Source organism: Solanum verrucosum, unplaced genomic scaffold, assembly GCF_900185275.1.
Source record: "Solanum verrucosum unplaced genomic scaffold, falcon-dt-bn FXZP01000025.1, whole genome shotgun sequence".
NCBI classification, from domain to species: Eukaryota; Viridiplantae; Streptophyta; class Magnoliopsida; order Solanales; family Solanaceae; genus Solanum; species Solanum verrucosum.
In genome coordinates this window covers 1072314-1088656 of record NW_026020239.1, presented here as the reverse complement: position 1 = coordinate 1088656, position 16343 = coordinate 1072314, and positions in this window count along the sequence as shown.

Sequence of the window (16343 nt, the reverse complement as noted above, 5' to 3'; positions counted from 1 at the left end):
CATCCCAACTACCCTTAAGCTCCAATACACAAGCCCTAAGCATATCCTCAAGTGTTTGGATAATCCTTTCGGCTTGTCCATCCGTTTGCGGGTGAAAGGCCGTAGTAAGCTTAACTCTCGTACCTAGACCCCTTTGAAAGGACTTCCAAAAGTGTGAAGTAAATTGAGTACCACGGTCCTATATGATGGATAGAGGAATCCCATGCAACCTTACCAAGTCATGAATATATAACCTTGCATAATCTTCCACCCCATATGTTGTCTTTACCGGTAGAAAATGAGCCGATTTTGTCATCCTATCAACCACCACCCAAATAGAATCAAAACCTTTTCTAGTCTTGGATAAACCAACTACAAAATCCATATTAATTTCTTCCCACTTCCAAGTAGGAATCTCTATGTCTTGGGTTAGACCACCCGGCCTTTGATGTTCGGCCTTGACTTGTTGACAACTATGACAACCGGAGACGAATTTGGCAATGTCCTTCTTCATGCCTCCCCACCAATACACATCCCTCAAATCTCTATACATTTTGGTGGAACCGGGGTAAATGGAGTAGGAAGAATTATGAGCCTCCTCAAGAATTTTCTCCCTCAAACCATCAACACAAGGCACACACAACCTATCTTGGTACCTAAGGGCGCTATCTCCCCCTTGGGAGAAAACTTCCACCTTGCCCACTTTCACCAAGGCCTTCAATTCTAACAAGGAAGAGTCAAGATCTTGTTTTGCTATCGCCTCATCAACCAAGGAAGATCTAGCACCATCAACAACGACCACACCACCATTACCAACCTCTTCCAACCTAACCCCCAACCTAGCCAACCGATGCACCTCCCTAGCCATTTCCCTATCACCAATATCAACATGAGCTAGGCTACCCATAGACGCCCTACTCAAAGCATCCGCCACCACATTAGCTTTACCGGGATGATAATGCACACTCATATCATAATCTTTAAGAAATTCTAGCCACCTTCTTTGTCTCAAGTTGAGATCTTTTTGGGTGAAGACATATTGGAGGCTCTTATGATGGATGAACACATCATGTACCCCATACAAGTAATGACGCCAAATCTTTAAAGCAAACACCACCACGGCTAATTCAAGATCATGCGTAGGATAGTTCTTCTCATGCACTTTGAGTTGTCTAGAAGCATAGGCTATCACCTTACCATTTTGCATTAGGACACAACCCAAGCCAACTCTAGAAGCATCACAATACACAACAAATCCCTCAAGCCCATCCGGTAGTGACAATATAAGAGCAGACACAAGTTTATCTTTCAAGGTTTGAAAACTCCTTTCGCACTCGTCGGTCCACTCAAACTTAGCCTTCTTTTGTGTCAACTAAGTCATGGGAGAAGCAATAGAAGAAAACCCATTCACAAATCTCCGGTAGTAACCCGCAAAGCCCAAGAAGCTCCTAATATTCGACGGGGTCAATGGCCTAGGGCAATTTCTAATCACATCGGTCTTCTTAGGGTCCACCTTAATACCATCCCCCGACACCACATGACCTAGGAAGGCAACCTCCCTCAACCAAAATTCACACTTTTCATACTTGGCATACAACTTCTCCTCTCTCAATCTTTGCAACACAACCCTCAAGTGACCCATATGTTCTTCCTCGCTATGCGAATAGATTAAAATATCATCAATGAAGACCACAACAAAGGAATCAAGGTAGGGTTTAAAGACCCTATTCATTAGGTCCATGAAGATAGTCGGTACATTGGTCAACCCAAAGGACATGACCACAAATTCATAATGCCCATACCTAGTCCGGAAAGGCTGTCTTGGGAATGTCACACTCCCTCACCTTCACTTGATGATACCCGGATCGAAGATCAATCTTAGAGAAGTGGCTAGCCCCTTGCAATTGGTCGAACAAGTCATCAATCCTAGGAAGAGGATATTTATTCTTGACGGTGACCCTATTAAGTTGCCGGTAATCAATACACATTCTAAGGGACCCATCTTTCTTCTACACAAACTACACCGGTGCACCCCATGGTGATTGGCTAGGCCTAATAAAACCCTTCTCCAACAAGTCCCTCAATTGTTCCTTCTACTCCTTTAACTCCGCCGGGGCCATACGATAAAAGGGAATATAAATGGGTTGAGTATCGGGGAGAAGGTCTATGCCAAAATCTAATTCCCTTTCGGGAGGAACACCAGGAAGGTCATTAGGAAAGACATCAAGGAATTCATTTACGACCGAAACTGACTCTATAAGAAGGGTTTTGGACTCCACATCCCTAACCCTCACAAGGTGATAGAGACACCCCTTAGAGATCAACTTACGGGCTTTAATACAAGAGATGAACCTACCCTTGACTACCACATTTTGGCTCTCCCACTCAAGAATGGGTTCACTTGGGAATTGGAACTTGACCCTACGAGTTCTACAATCAATGGAAGCATAGTATGCATGCAACCAATCCATCCCAAGAACAACATCAAAATCGACCATGTTCAACTCAACAAGATCACAAGGCAATATTTTATGCAAGATGCAAATAGGACAATTTCTATAGACCTTCCTAGCAACAATATATGCACCAATAGGAGTAGACACCTTATATGACTCACGCAACAAGTCGGGCTCAACATGAAACTTTTTGGCAACAAAGGGGGTGACAAAATAAAGAGAGGCACCCGGATCAATTAATGCATATACATCAAAGTCAAAGATTTTCAACATACCAGTAACGATGTCGGGGACTTCATCGACCCCTTGCCTCCCATCCAAAGCATAAAATCGATTGTGCCTTGGGGAACCATCTTGTCGGCCCTCTCTCCCCAAAGGAACCACATTGGAACCTTGTGGACGGACTTCCTTACCCTTTTTGCGATTTCGAGGACAATCCATTGCCTTGTGCCCCATTTCCCCACAACTGTAGCAAACACCGATATTTCTCAAGGACGAACCACCATGGCCCTTACCACACTTCGGACATACATCAATAGGACCCATACCACCAACACCTTGGGCCCTTGGAACGTCATTGGCAAACCCCCTATGGGGCGCATGAGAAGACCCTTGGCCTTGATGAAACCGGCCTCCCCTTCGACTTTGGAACTTTCCCTCAAAACGGGCCCTGTTGGCCTCATGACCCCTCCTCTTCCTCAACTTCTCCTCCTTCATTTGTTCGGGGCATAGACTATCAAGTCGGACAAGTCCATGTCACTAATCAACATTGCGGACCGGCATTCTTCACTTACTAGGTCGGACACACCCATCACGAATTTGTTCATTCTAGATCGTGAGTCGACAACCAAGTGTGGAGCATATCTTGAAAGTTGGTTAAACTTGAGGGCATACTCCCTCACACTCATAGAACCTTGTTTTAAATTCATGAACTCCACCAATTTGGCTTCCCTAAGTTCAAGAGGAAAGAATCGATTAAGGAAAGCCGTTTTGAACTCTTCCCAAGGCACCACATAGTTTGCCCCCTTCTCTTCCTTCCATTGGTTGTACCATATTTGGGCCACCCCTTTTAGTTGGTAGGCCGCCAACTCCACCTTATCTTCTAACCTCATGCCCATAATAGTTAATATCTTGTGGACTTCATCAATGAACTCTTGAGGGTCTTCATCTAACTTAGACCCATAGAATTCTGGGGGATTCATCCGAACGAAGTCTCTCACCCGAGATGCCGGGGTAGGAGCCTGAGGGGCTTGGGCCCCGTGGTTGGCTTGATTAGCCATAGCTTGTGCAAATAAAGTAAGGGCATCTTGAAGATCCCCATTGGTCAGTTGTTCCTCGGGTGCGCGGGCTCGTCTTCCTCTTGTATTAGGCATGATCTAGCATAGCAAAAACCAACCGTTAGGGAAGAACTTAATTCAACTCTACAGCACGACTTAGAACGTGGAGAAGGGAAACATTTCCTAAAACGTCTCATAGCCTCCTACTCATAGTTGTGGTGCACAACACAACCATGAATCGGACTGTAATCAACGCGGTGTGTTGGACTCCGAGGATCTATCAACCTAGTGTTGTGATACCAAGTTTGTCACGACCCAAGCCTAGGGCCTAGACGTGACTGGCGAATGGGGAACCTGAAGGAACCCCAAACAAGCCTCATAGCGTATCATTACACATCCTTGGTCGCAGAAGCAATTAAAATGACCATAAGAGATAAGCATAATCAAGGAGAAATCGGGACTAAGGAAGCAAGAAAAAAAGGGAATAATACATAAATACCATAGATGAGTCAAGCTCAAGCATAATACACAACTTGTCCAACGCCACCTCTAAACATGGGTACTTAGCGGGGGCCAAGACAAACTACTGGGCTCACCCTCATAGTCAATACATAACAAAAAAGGAAAATTCTTATACATAGCAAGAGATCATAAGCAACGTCCCTGGAATGGAGGACTCACCAATAACCTCGATAGAAAATCGTATTAGCCACACGGAGGAGGATGGTCAAGCGGTGCTCCGGTCCCTACATGGTGACATCATGTAGGCATAAAGTATGCATTAGTACGTTTGAATGTACTAAGTATATGGGATGCAATGCAATGCTACAATAGATGGACATCATAGGAAAAATGCATAATCATACCCGATAGATAGCATATTAATGAAATGATATGTATAATGATGCTTACATAAAAATCATATTTAGTGGGACGTAGTACATGTGTGTCGAGTGACTATCAATATAGTATTTCAAAGGCCTACCACCCCCTTGGAGAGGCGAAAGAGGTACAAACCCTTCAATGTGGTTACCTGGGCCTACCACCCCCTGAGCTAGGGACCAAGGTACAAACCCCTTGATGTGGTTATACGGGCCTACTACCCCCCGTACTAGGCAACCAAGGTACCAACCCCTCGATACGGTTACCCGGGCTTAAAACCCCCCGAGCTAGGCTTGGTCCACAACACTTATATAGAGAAAATCATATACATGTATCCATTTCATCATCATTTCAATGATTATATGACCATCTGACTCATAGGACGTACATTGGACCTTCCATTTCCTAAGAATTCTATAAGTGGGCATTTTATCAAACACATGGTGGGCCACTGTTCATGCAAATAAAATCATGCATTTCAAGAGTAATAAGTCCAACCAATTCCAAAATCCATATAAATCAGCCCACCAACAACATACATATATATAAATCAACCTTCATAATTTGATCATGGAAGCATGAAAACCATAAACAATCTATTGAGTAGTTTTTAGATATTTTTAAAGATTGAATATTTGAGTTATTGAACTTAATTCAGTTTTTAAGCTTTTGAATACTTGAGTTAGTCTTCCGCTTATAGTCATCTAAGATGAGGGTTCGCTTGGGGACCATCAATGGTTCTCGAGTGCCGGCCACACCCAAGGTGTAGGCTTGGATCGTGACAAGAGGAATTTCAAACATATTAGTAGATTCAGCTTGAGTTGTTAAGTGGTCCTTTCAGTTACCACTAAACTCCTGTTATGTTTTATTATAATTATTCATACTTGTTGGACTTGTTCCTCTTCAGAGATTTATTGATTTAGTTTCCGCTTAATTCATGTTTACATAGATATATTCAATATGTTCATGATATGCTAGACTCAGGGTGAGCTTGGGATCACTCGTGATCCTAGGTCCAGTGTAATGTCAAGGGGGTAGCCTCGGGGTGTGACATGAATCGTACACACAACAACCAAGTGTTGGAGTTATTTTTGAGAATGACTTAGTTTTCCGCTTTTATGTTATTGCAAGTTTGCTTCTGCATTTCTATCGTTTTGTTGTGTTTTAGGCTGGATTTTCTTTGTCATACTAGACGAATTTCATCTCGTCTATTTTTGGGTTGTGACATTAAATAATTATATACTAAAGAAAGTAAATGAAAATAAAAAAGATACTAAGAAATTTTATCTCATCAATGTCTATACATTTATTTGATCTTTACTTTGTTTCATTTCATTTCTTTTTCTACTCATAATCTCATATAAATAAAATTCTAAATAAGTTAGATTACAATAGTTAAGAAAACTAACAAACAAAAACATACATTAAGAAAAAAGTAAATTTTAGAGGAAGGAAAAATATTATGGTATCTTGATTCCCATCCGCATTATTATGTATTACCATTTCCCCCTTTTCATATTTATTTTAAAATTTTTAATTCAATAAGTTTTTTTTGTATTAAATCAAAAAGTTTTTAATGGGAGTAAACAAATTCTTTCTACTAAAGTATTTTATATAGAATGTTAGAAGAATTGTGAAAATATGATTACCTATTAAATTATGAATTAATAATGAATTTTAGAATTTATTACACTATTATTTAACAATAATCTTATTTTATTCTTATGATTGTATGAAGCACGGACAATAACATTAGTAATGAAATCCGGAAATTTGATGTTGGTTAGTTTCCTTATGGTTTGTTTTTCGTGTTGACGTGATTAATGGAACAAAAAAATATACTTCTTATGTTCTTTTTATGATTGTAAAGCTCTGATGTGGTTTGTGTGATAAATTCACCAAATATGTATTATGCCTCAATAACAAAAGTCTCATATAACTTTGTTCCTTTAATAGAAAATATATTATAGTTTTGAAAACTTAGTTTACACATGACAAAGTTTGTCTCAACTATATCGTGCTTCGTAAATATTAATTATCTAGGTGTACATGTTTTTATTTGATAATTATAGGATAAAAACTTATCCACGATGTGTTTACACCCAAACAAAATTAAGGTGGTTCTAATATTAAAAAACATTTACTACGAAGAGTAAAATGTAAAATGAATTTCGGCATCACCAGGGTTACACACCAAGGAAGAACTCCAAGCCATAGTGTTAACTGAAGATATTATTGCCACTACCAATGCAATTCATAAGGAATTACAATACTTCCTAATGAACATAAAATCTTTTCTAAGAATTAGATATTTGAAGTGATGAAAAATCCTTCTTTTATTATTTATAATATATAATATCAAAATACTTTTTTAATGATTCCTACTTGAACTACCACTAACTAATCATCAAAATACTTATAAATTATCGGTTGTTTATTGTTCCTACCTGAATTATCACCAATACTAAGACAAAACCAACCCAAATGGGATGAGGGATTTTCTTTTTTAGTTGATTAGGGTTGGGAAGGGTTAAAAAATGGGTGAGAAATATTTATAAAACCGTGTGGTTTTTTTAAAATTAAATAAAAATGGTTTTAAGACTACTTTTATATAGATTTTTAACGAAAATGTAAATATACATTATTTATTAGACAACAAATCAAATATTAGACGTGGAGGGTATATATATGCCAAACTTGTCATAACTAGTAATTAAATTTGGAAACTGAAAAAGTTTCTCAGTCCCCTCCAAAATTAAAGAAACCAAAAACACTTCAATAGCTCATTCATGAGCAGATAGTAAATGTAGAAATGCTTAAACATGTAATAATAACCAAATAATCAATTTATCCAATCAAGCAATGCTCATGTTCTGAAATAGATGTAACAGAAAGGATGAACCTAAAATAATAATGCTACGTCAAAGTTTCTTTCTTGCTTTTAATTTTAAACTTCTAAGCAAAAGATCGAGATCTGCTTAAATCTATGTAGAAAATTTCTGCTTTAGGTGATGCACATGAAATCGTACATAGATTTTAATTGGAGATTGTTGATGATTTAAATTGCAATACACCTTTATTTTTTTTGATAGTTTGAGGATTTGATTCCTTATGTAATTATTCTAACAGTACGAATAGTAATTCCATCTAGATAGTTTTGATATTATTTTAGTATTGTTCATATAGTTTGAAGATTTCTTACCTCATATTACTTCTTATTTTATACTAGTGTTGGGTAGTTTATGATATCTCCTAAGGGAAGAAAACATTGGCAAAGTCTAATGCATGACATCCGTAGCAATCTTCTCAATAATGTAATCGATGTCATTCTAATGCATTTGCCTTTTAAAGATGTTTTGAGGACAAGTGTCTTCTCAAAGAAAAATAGGTATCACTTGTATTCAAATTTAGGAAGATCATATACCATCTTTTGACACTTCATGAAGGACCCATTACTAAGTTTAAACTCAATGTTGTTCATCTAGAAACTTGTCTTGAGATTGACAACTTCATATGTTTCTTCTCGATGAATGACATTCAACATCTTTTTCTTAACCTTCCATATAGAGAGAGATACAAATTGTGCATCAATGTCATTCATCCAGAGGAAAAGTATGAAACTATCAATCTCAGGATAGCTATCTAGGCGAAACCTTGATGATAAACTTAGTAATGGGACCCTTATGAAGGGTCAAAAGTAAATAGATTATCTTCCTAAATTTGACAATAGGGTTAAGTAAATCCTTATTTCCCAAAGTGATTCATAAAGCGTTGACTGCGTAATTCAACACAGTGATTTCTCTATTTCTTTGATACGATGCTTTTCCTCACATCATCTTTAAAATGCAAACAAATCAAAATTAAATCAAATATATCATCAGGATGATTTCAAAATATGCTAGACATTAAACGTCGTTAGTAATTTCTTCCCAAATAAGGCATTATAAGCCACCAAACACCTTTACAAAATAAGAAACAATACAAGGTAATGAATCTCCAAACTATTTTGAGAAAATTGAAATAATCGTCAAACTATTTGGATGGAACTATATAACCATTGTCAAATCAATTAAAGAACAAAAGAAATGGAATCCCCAAAACTATTTGGATAAGAAAGAAAGGTGCATTGTAATTAAAATCATCAACAATCTCCTATTAATATACGTAACTGCACTTGACATACTAAGTGTTACACAAAATATTTAGTACACTATGTTGATATTTAAAAAATCAAATAAGCAAAACAAATCATTTTAACACATCATACAAGAAAACACAATTCAAATCATAATCAAGAAACTGTCGAGGATTAAAATGAGGCAATTGATCATAAATATTAGAAAAACTCCAAATTGCTTCATAGAATTGGTAGTCTATGTCACACCCCTTAGAGTTTGACCTTTCCTCAGACCATGCAGTTTGTTTTGGGTTTTCCTTTGTTTCATAGATATCAACCCACAAAGAAAAGTAATGGATGTTTTCAAGTAGTTCTAGATTGATTCTACTAATATTATCATCTCGTAAAATCTACTAATTTTAATTAATAAAATACAAATAAGAAGTTGTTCCATTCGCTAGAATTATAACATCAAATTAGTAGTTTTTGCTAGTATTAAAATTGGAAACCCCTAAGGAACTTATGTAAATATGGCATAACACTAACCGAAAAGGAAAAGTAATGATTTTTTTATTAAAAAAATTATAAAATAAATTTTGAATACCTTTAATGAGGTTTTTTAGTTATAGGGCACTATTTGGATTCTTCAAGTCTTCATCCTCAATCTACGATAAGCAATTTTGCTTTCAATTCTTTAGAGGAATTGAGAAAATCATTTTATAATTTTAAGAAAAGCAACCAGGTTCTATACAAGTGTATCATCAAGAATTTGCAAAACATTCATCTAGGGTAAAAAACTAGTTAGTTCAGTTTCTCCAAGGGTGTTCCTAAATGGACCACTAAGGAATTTAAAATTGATATATGGATTCACCAAAACCGTTTATAATCCTATGAGTTCTGTACTTAAAATTGAAAATAATTAAGTCCGATTTGCAGAAATAGAGATTCTTGTAATTAGAATTAATTTATTTCTACGAACAAGTTCTCTCTTCATATCAAAATCTACAATAATAGAGAAAAATAGCAGCATACAAAGCAGATTGAGGGAAAAAAGGGAAAATTTTCAATCTAATAGCAAATATTTTAATGCCTTAAAGTGATTAGTTAAAGATTTACCTAAACTCGGGGATGGGAGGGGGGGGGGGGGGGAATGGAGTGGAGTCCAAGAAGAGCGAATTGACACTGTTAGGGCTTTTTCCTTATACAAACCATGAAACCTAGACAATGAATTTTCAGGAAGAAGCGGGGGTGGGGGAATATTTGTCCCTTTTTATAGACTATTATATGTGAATCTCTCACTTCACACATAGTAGTCTGCATACATTCTACATTCCCATCTTTGGCGAGATATATATACACTCTAACCTTGCGTACATGTTACGCTCCTATATTTGACTAATTATATGTACATTTAATCATTCTTTGACTTGATCTGTGGTTTTTATAATATGCTTAATTGTATGGGTACATTTTACACTCATATCTTTCACTGAATATATATATACACACACATTTAACCCTTTTAAATCTTTGATTAGATATGTTATTGCTATGATATAATTAATGTTTTTTTTCATTCGATACCAAAAAGTTCTTTTTATTTATTTTGTTTTTACCTATAATAATTTAATATTTATGTATTTTTCATTAAATATTCCTATATAGATAATTCTTATTCTGGGACGGTCAAAATAATAATTCAACAGAAATATAACAAAATAATTTTGTATTGTTACTTTTATACTTTTTTTGTGTGTCATCAATGCTATTGCAGGTGGTATATCTTCTCTCTTATTCTTCTTCAAACAATATCTTCATTATTCAAATTTTGAAGATAAATTGAAAATTAAATAATTATATTCTAAAGAAAGTAAATGTAAAGAAAAAGTTAAGTGCCAAAAAAAGATACTAGGAAATTTGATCTCCTCAATGACTATTAATTTATTTGATATTTTCTTTGTTTCATTTCATTTCATTTCTTTGTGTACTTATACAAATAAAATTATAAGCAACTTACCTTATGAAACAAGTTAATTTTAGAGCAAGGAAGAAAAACTTACGACATTTTATGTTTTAATGCTCTTTATTTCATATTACTAATATTTTCCCCTTTTCATATTTATTTTTAAAATAAAGTTTTCTCGTATTACATCGAAAAGTTTATAATGGAAGTGAAATGCTTTTAACAAGTTCTTTCTACTAAAGGATAGTGAATTTTTTGTAAGCAAATTCTTTCTACTAAAGAATTTGATACAAAATGTTAGAAGAATTATTAAAAGATAATTAATTATTAAATTATGAATTAATAATGAATTTTAAAACTTATGACGTTGTATTCGAAAAAAAATCTAAATTTATTCTTTAAGTTCATATGAAACACGAACAATAATATTAGTAATGAAACGAAAGAAATTTGATGTCATTTAGTTTTCTTATGGTCTTCTTTCTGTGTTGACTTGATTGATGGAACAAAAACAAGATGTACTTTCCATGTTCTTTTTTGTATGAGTGTGAAATGACCCTCTAGGTCATTTCCTCCATTTTCCAATCTTTTTAGTGTTTATACCTTCCTTGTAGTGATCTCAAGTTATTTATGATATGTTGGGACTGATAGTTTAGTCATCGAGTCATCGTACGAATTTTATGCAAGTTTCCATATTTTGAAGCTTTTGGATTTTATACAGTTGATTTCGATCAAAACTTTGGAAAGACGACCTCAAAATACAAATATGACAATTTCAAGTGCTCCAGAATGTCGATCTTGGTCTAGAACAACACTTTGTGTGGGTCATGAGGCTTTAGGTCTCATATCGAGCCCCCTCATGGAATTTTCCTGAAAAAGAAGCTTGGATGTGGGACTCATTTTTCATCAAGAGGACCTCAAATGGAATTTTCAATAGTTTCATTGAGTCTGAAATGTCGAATTCAATAGAGTAACATATATTTTTTGCGGGCACTAGGTTCCAAATTAATCATGGGCACCTCGTCGGAGATTTCCAACTTTTAGCAAATCAGTTGCTTTAAATAAGCTGGTGCAACTCAGTTTTCCCTTTGTGTTTAAACCCTGAGGGCTGCATTGATGCAACTCTTTCTCCTTATCCTATGCTGTCGCGAGGAATCGACCGCGTTCGTGAGGGCTCATCACCCTGACCTCCGCGTTCAAGAGTTGTCCTTAGTGATTTGGAGGGTGTAGTTGATCGACCTATTAAAATCATTGGGATCCCCTCCCTGTTCGAGATGCCTTGTTCTTGGGTGGGCCACGATTGCTGGCAATGGCTTCCATGATAACGATAAGCAATTTTGACTTGTTTGTTAAGTAAGACCAATCATGCATTAACCAACCCCATTTCAATCTTTTTATGAATTCTCAAGCTTCAGACCTCCATTTTATATAATTCCAAGTGTTAGGTCATTTTTTTATCGTTGTTCTTCATTTGAGAGCTTCGGGATCATCATTTTGATGTTATTCTCGTTATGAAGGGGCTGTCATGTCCTCTTTAAATGGGGGAATTTATGCATGTTGTTGTTTGAGTTGTGAGGGCATTGAATTCTGCACTGTTTTAAGGCACAAGATGTGTATATCGATTAGGAAATTTTGAAGAACTAAATATTAAGTTTCTTAATGCAGGCCCCATTTCCCATTTTGACTTAATTTTCGGTCCATCCCTAGTTATTGTGATTTTGGTGTTTAATCTTCCATTGTGATGTTGTGATCAATAATTGGTTATCATGGTGATAATATGATGTGTCTTAGACGTGTGTAACCCTTTTGAGGTTGATTTAAAGCGTTGTTGATTGGATTAGAAGAAGTATACGATCTACTTTCATGGTTGAACTTTATTAGATGAGGTTTAGTATGATTTTCATGTGATTTAGGTTGGTATTTTTTAAGTATCAGGATTGTTGCCTTTTATTGGGCACAAATTTTTGTCACTTATTGTGTGCTTTTAATCCAGTTAACCTCTAAAACTGCTTCTTTGGAGTCAACTCTCTTTTAGATTATTAACATGAGGTATTTTATGGACGTGGACTACATATCAACACATTCTACTGGAGTTTCAGCAATTGGTCAGGCTAGAGAGCCTTAATCAGGCTCAACCTTGGGTTTAGAGATGTTCTACAACAGACAGAGAGATTCGATGAAGCCTAGGCTTTGACAAGGTCATTAACTACTTAGGCTACTCAAGGTTTGGTTTTAGGAGGCCTTAGTCTCTTCAGGATACACCACATGCGCTTATGGTTCTTGTGCAACGGGTGCTTCTCAAGATAGAGTTAAGTTGATTGGTCTCTAACAAGGTTCATCATCCATTTCCAAGTATGTATTGGGATTTCTTGAGTGAGTTGGGCATAATCACACATTATTCCCTATGGATCGAGATTTGAGCCGGGATTTCCTTTTAGGGTTGTCTTTGCCACTCTTGTTGGCATCAGAGCACTTGATAGTAGTTGGTTCTACCTTTCCCAGGTTGCTAGTTGTCACGACCCAAGCCTAGGACCTAGACGTGACCGGCGAATGGGGAACCCGAAGGAACCCCAAACAAGCCTCATAGCGTATCATTACACATCCTTGGTCGCGGAAGCAATTAAAATTACCATAAATGATAAGCATAATCAAGGGGAAATCGGGACTAAGGGAGCAAGAAAAAAAAAGGGAATGATACATAAATACCATAGATGAGTCAAGCTCAAGCATAATACACAACTTGTCCAACGCCACCTCTAAACATGGGTACTTAGCGGGGGCCAAGACAAACTACCGGGCTCACCCTCATAGTCAATACATAACAAAAAAGGAAAAGTCTTATACATAGCAAGAGATCATAAGCAACGTCCCCGGAATGGAGGACTCACCAATAACCTCGATAGAAAATCGTATTAGCCACACGGAGGAGGATGGTCAAGCGGTGCTCCGGTCCCTACATGGTGACATCATGTAGGCATAGAGTATGCATTAGTACGTTTGAATGTACTAAGTATATGGGATGCAATGCAATGCTACAATAGATGGACATCATAGGAAAAATGCATAATCATACCCGATAGATAGCATATTAATGAAATGATATGTATAATGATGCCTACATAAAAATCATATTTAGTGGGACGTAGTACATGTGTGGCGAGTGACCATCAATATAGTATTTACAAGGCCTAGCACCCCCTTGGAGAGGCGAAAGAGGTACAAACCCCTCGATGTGGTTACCCAGGCCTACCACCCCCCGAGCTAGGGACCAAGGTACAAACCCCTCGATGTGGTTATACGGGCCTACTACCCCCCGTACTAGGCAACCAAGGTACCAACCCCTCGATACGGTTACCTGAGCCTACAACCCCCGAGCTAGGCTTGGTCGACTCAGAACACTTATATAGAGAAAATCATATAAATGTATCAATTTCATCATCATTTCAATGATTATATGACCATCCGACTCATAGGACGTACATTGGACCTTCCATTTCCTAAAAATTCTATAAGTGGGCATTTTATCAAACACATGGTGGGCTACTGTTCATGTAAATAAAATCATGCATTTCAAGAGTACTAAGTCCAACCAATTCCAAAATCCATATAAATCAGCCCCCCAACAACATACATATATATAAATCAACCTTCATAATTTGATCATGGAAGCATGAAAACCATAAACATCACATAATAATTCCATTTCATGATAATATGCAAAATAGACCATAATAGGGTGTGTAGTAGTAATTCCATACTTCAAGAGTTCATAAATAACCATAAGGATCGATAAACTTGAAGTAGAAATAGAGGATAAATGGTTGGACTTGTGGAAAGGAAGGTTTCCACAATCAAACCCACATACCTCAACTTTGGAGAATCCTTGATGAAGATTTGAATGGAGAATTGAAGCTTGAGATTGAGTATTGAATCCGGAATTAGAGCTTGAGATGTTTGAATTTGGTTGAGGATCTTGGTGGAATTTTGGAGAGGGCTTAGAAAGTGTTTTTGAAGTTAAAAAAAATGACTAAGTATGGGACATTTATAAAAAACGTCCCCAACCCGTCTAAAAAAAAAGCTCACTGGAAATTGCAAATCTGCACAGACAGGTTTTACGAAAATGGTCATAACTCCCTCATTCTAACTCGGAATGAGGTGAAACTAAGTGCGTTGGAAAGCTAACACAAAGAGATTTATTTTAATAGGTTGTGGCCCTTCAATTTCCTTGTGTGCTAAGAGATATGCCCCTTTAAAGTTGACCCTCCAAATCGCATTTTTTTGCCATTTTTGAATTTTGATACGGTTGCTCTAAAATTCGGGTTAGACCCATTACCCACTCAATTTGACCCCATGAATAAGAATATGAAGTCGAATTTCTGAAATCATGTATGGATTTTGAGATATATGGAAATTACAATTGTAGGTGTTTCCGAAGCACATTTTCGAGCATTTTTGGGGTCGTTTCAATATCTCCCCTTTGGGAACATTCGTCCCCGAATGTTAAAGAAACGTACATGAGCGACACAAACATGGCAATATCAGCCCACATAAGGATGCAACAATGCACTTACGCCTTATTTCAAAAACCTCAACATAGTTGTAAAACCACAATGAACTTGTCAACTTAAACATGAATTTATGCAATGACATAGGGGCTGAACTTAAGACCTGAGATTTTATAAAGGGCTTAGATCAATACCTTAGGCTTGAGTGGAGTGGAAAAGATAAGGATATCGCCTTTGCATGTCCGCTTCGGCCTCCCAAGTAGCACTTTCAACTTGTTGATTTCTCCAAAGGACTTTAACGGAAGCCACATCTTTGTTTCTCAACCTCTTCACTTGTCTATCTAAAATCTAGACCGAAACCTCAACATAGACACATGAAATACCGAATGAACCAAATCCATTTCGCTAGGCAATTCCAACTCATAAGCTACCTTGCCAATTCTCCTCATCACCTTATAAGGACCCACGTATCTTGGGCTCAACTTTCCCTTCTTACCAAAACGAACCACACCCTTCATGGGTGACACCTTCAAATAGACCCAATCACTAACTCGGAATTCAAGAGCCCTTCTCCGCACATCGGCAAAGGACTTTTGGCGACTTTGGGCCATCTTCAACCTTTCTCTAATCATCCTAACCTTCTCAAAAGCCTCCATAACTAGATCTGGTCCTAACAAGGCCACCTCACCAACCTCAAACCACCCAACCGGTGATCTACAACGCCTCCCATAGAGAGCCTCAAAAGGAGCCATACCGATGCTAGAATGATAGCTATTGTTATAGGCAAACTCAATCAATGGAAGATGATCATCCCAACTACCCTTAAGCTCCAATACACAAGCCCTAAGCATATCCTCAAGTGTTTGGATAATCCTTTCGGCTTGTCCATCCGTTTGCGGGTGAAAGGCCGTAGTAAGCTTAACTCTCGTACCTAGACCCCTTTGAAAGGACTTCCAAAAGTGTGAAGTAAATTGAGTACCACGGTCCTATATGATGGATAGAGGAATCCCATGCAACCTTACCAAGTCATGAATATATAACCTTGCATAATCTTCCACCCCATATGTTGTCTTTACCGGTAGAAAATGAGCCGATTTTGTCATCCTATCAACCACCACCCAAATAGAATCAAAACCTTTTCTAGTCTTGGATAAACCAACTACA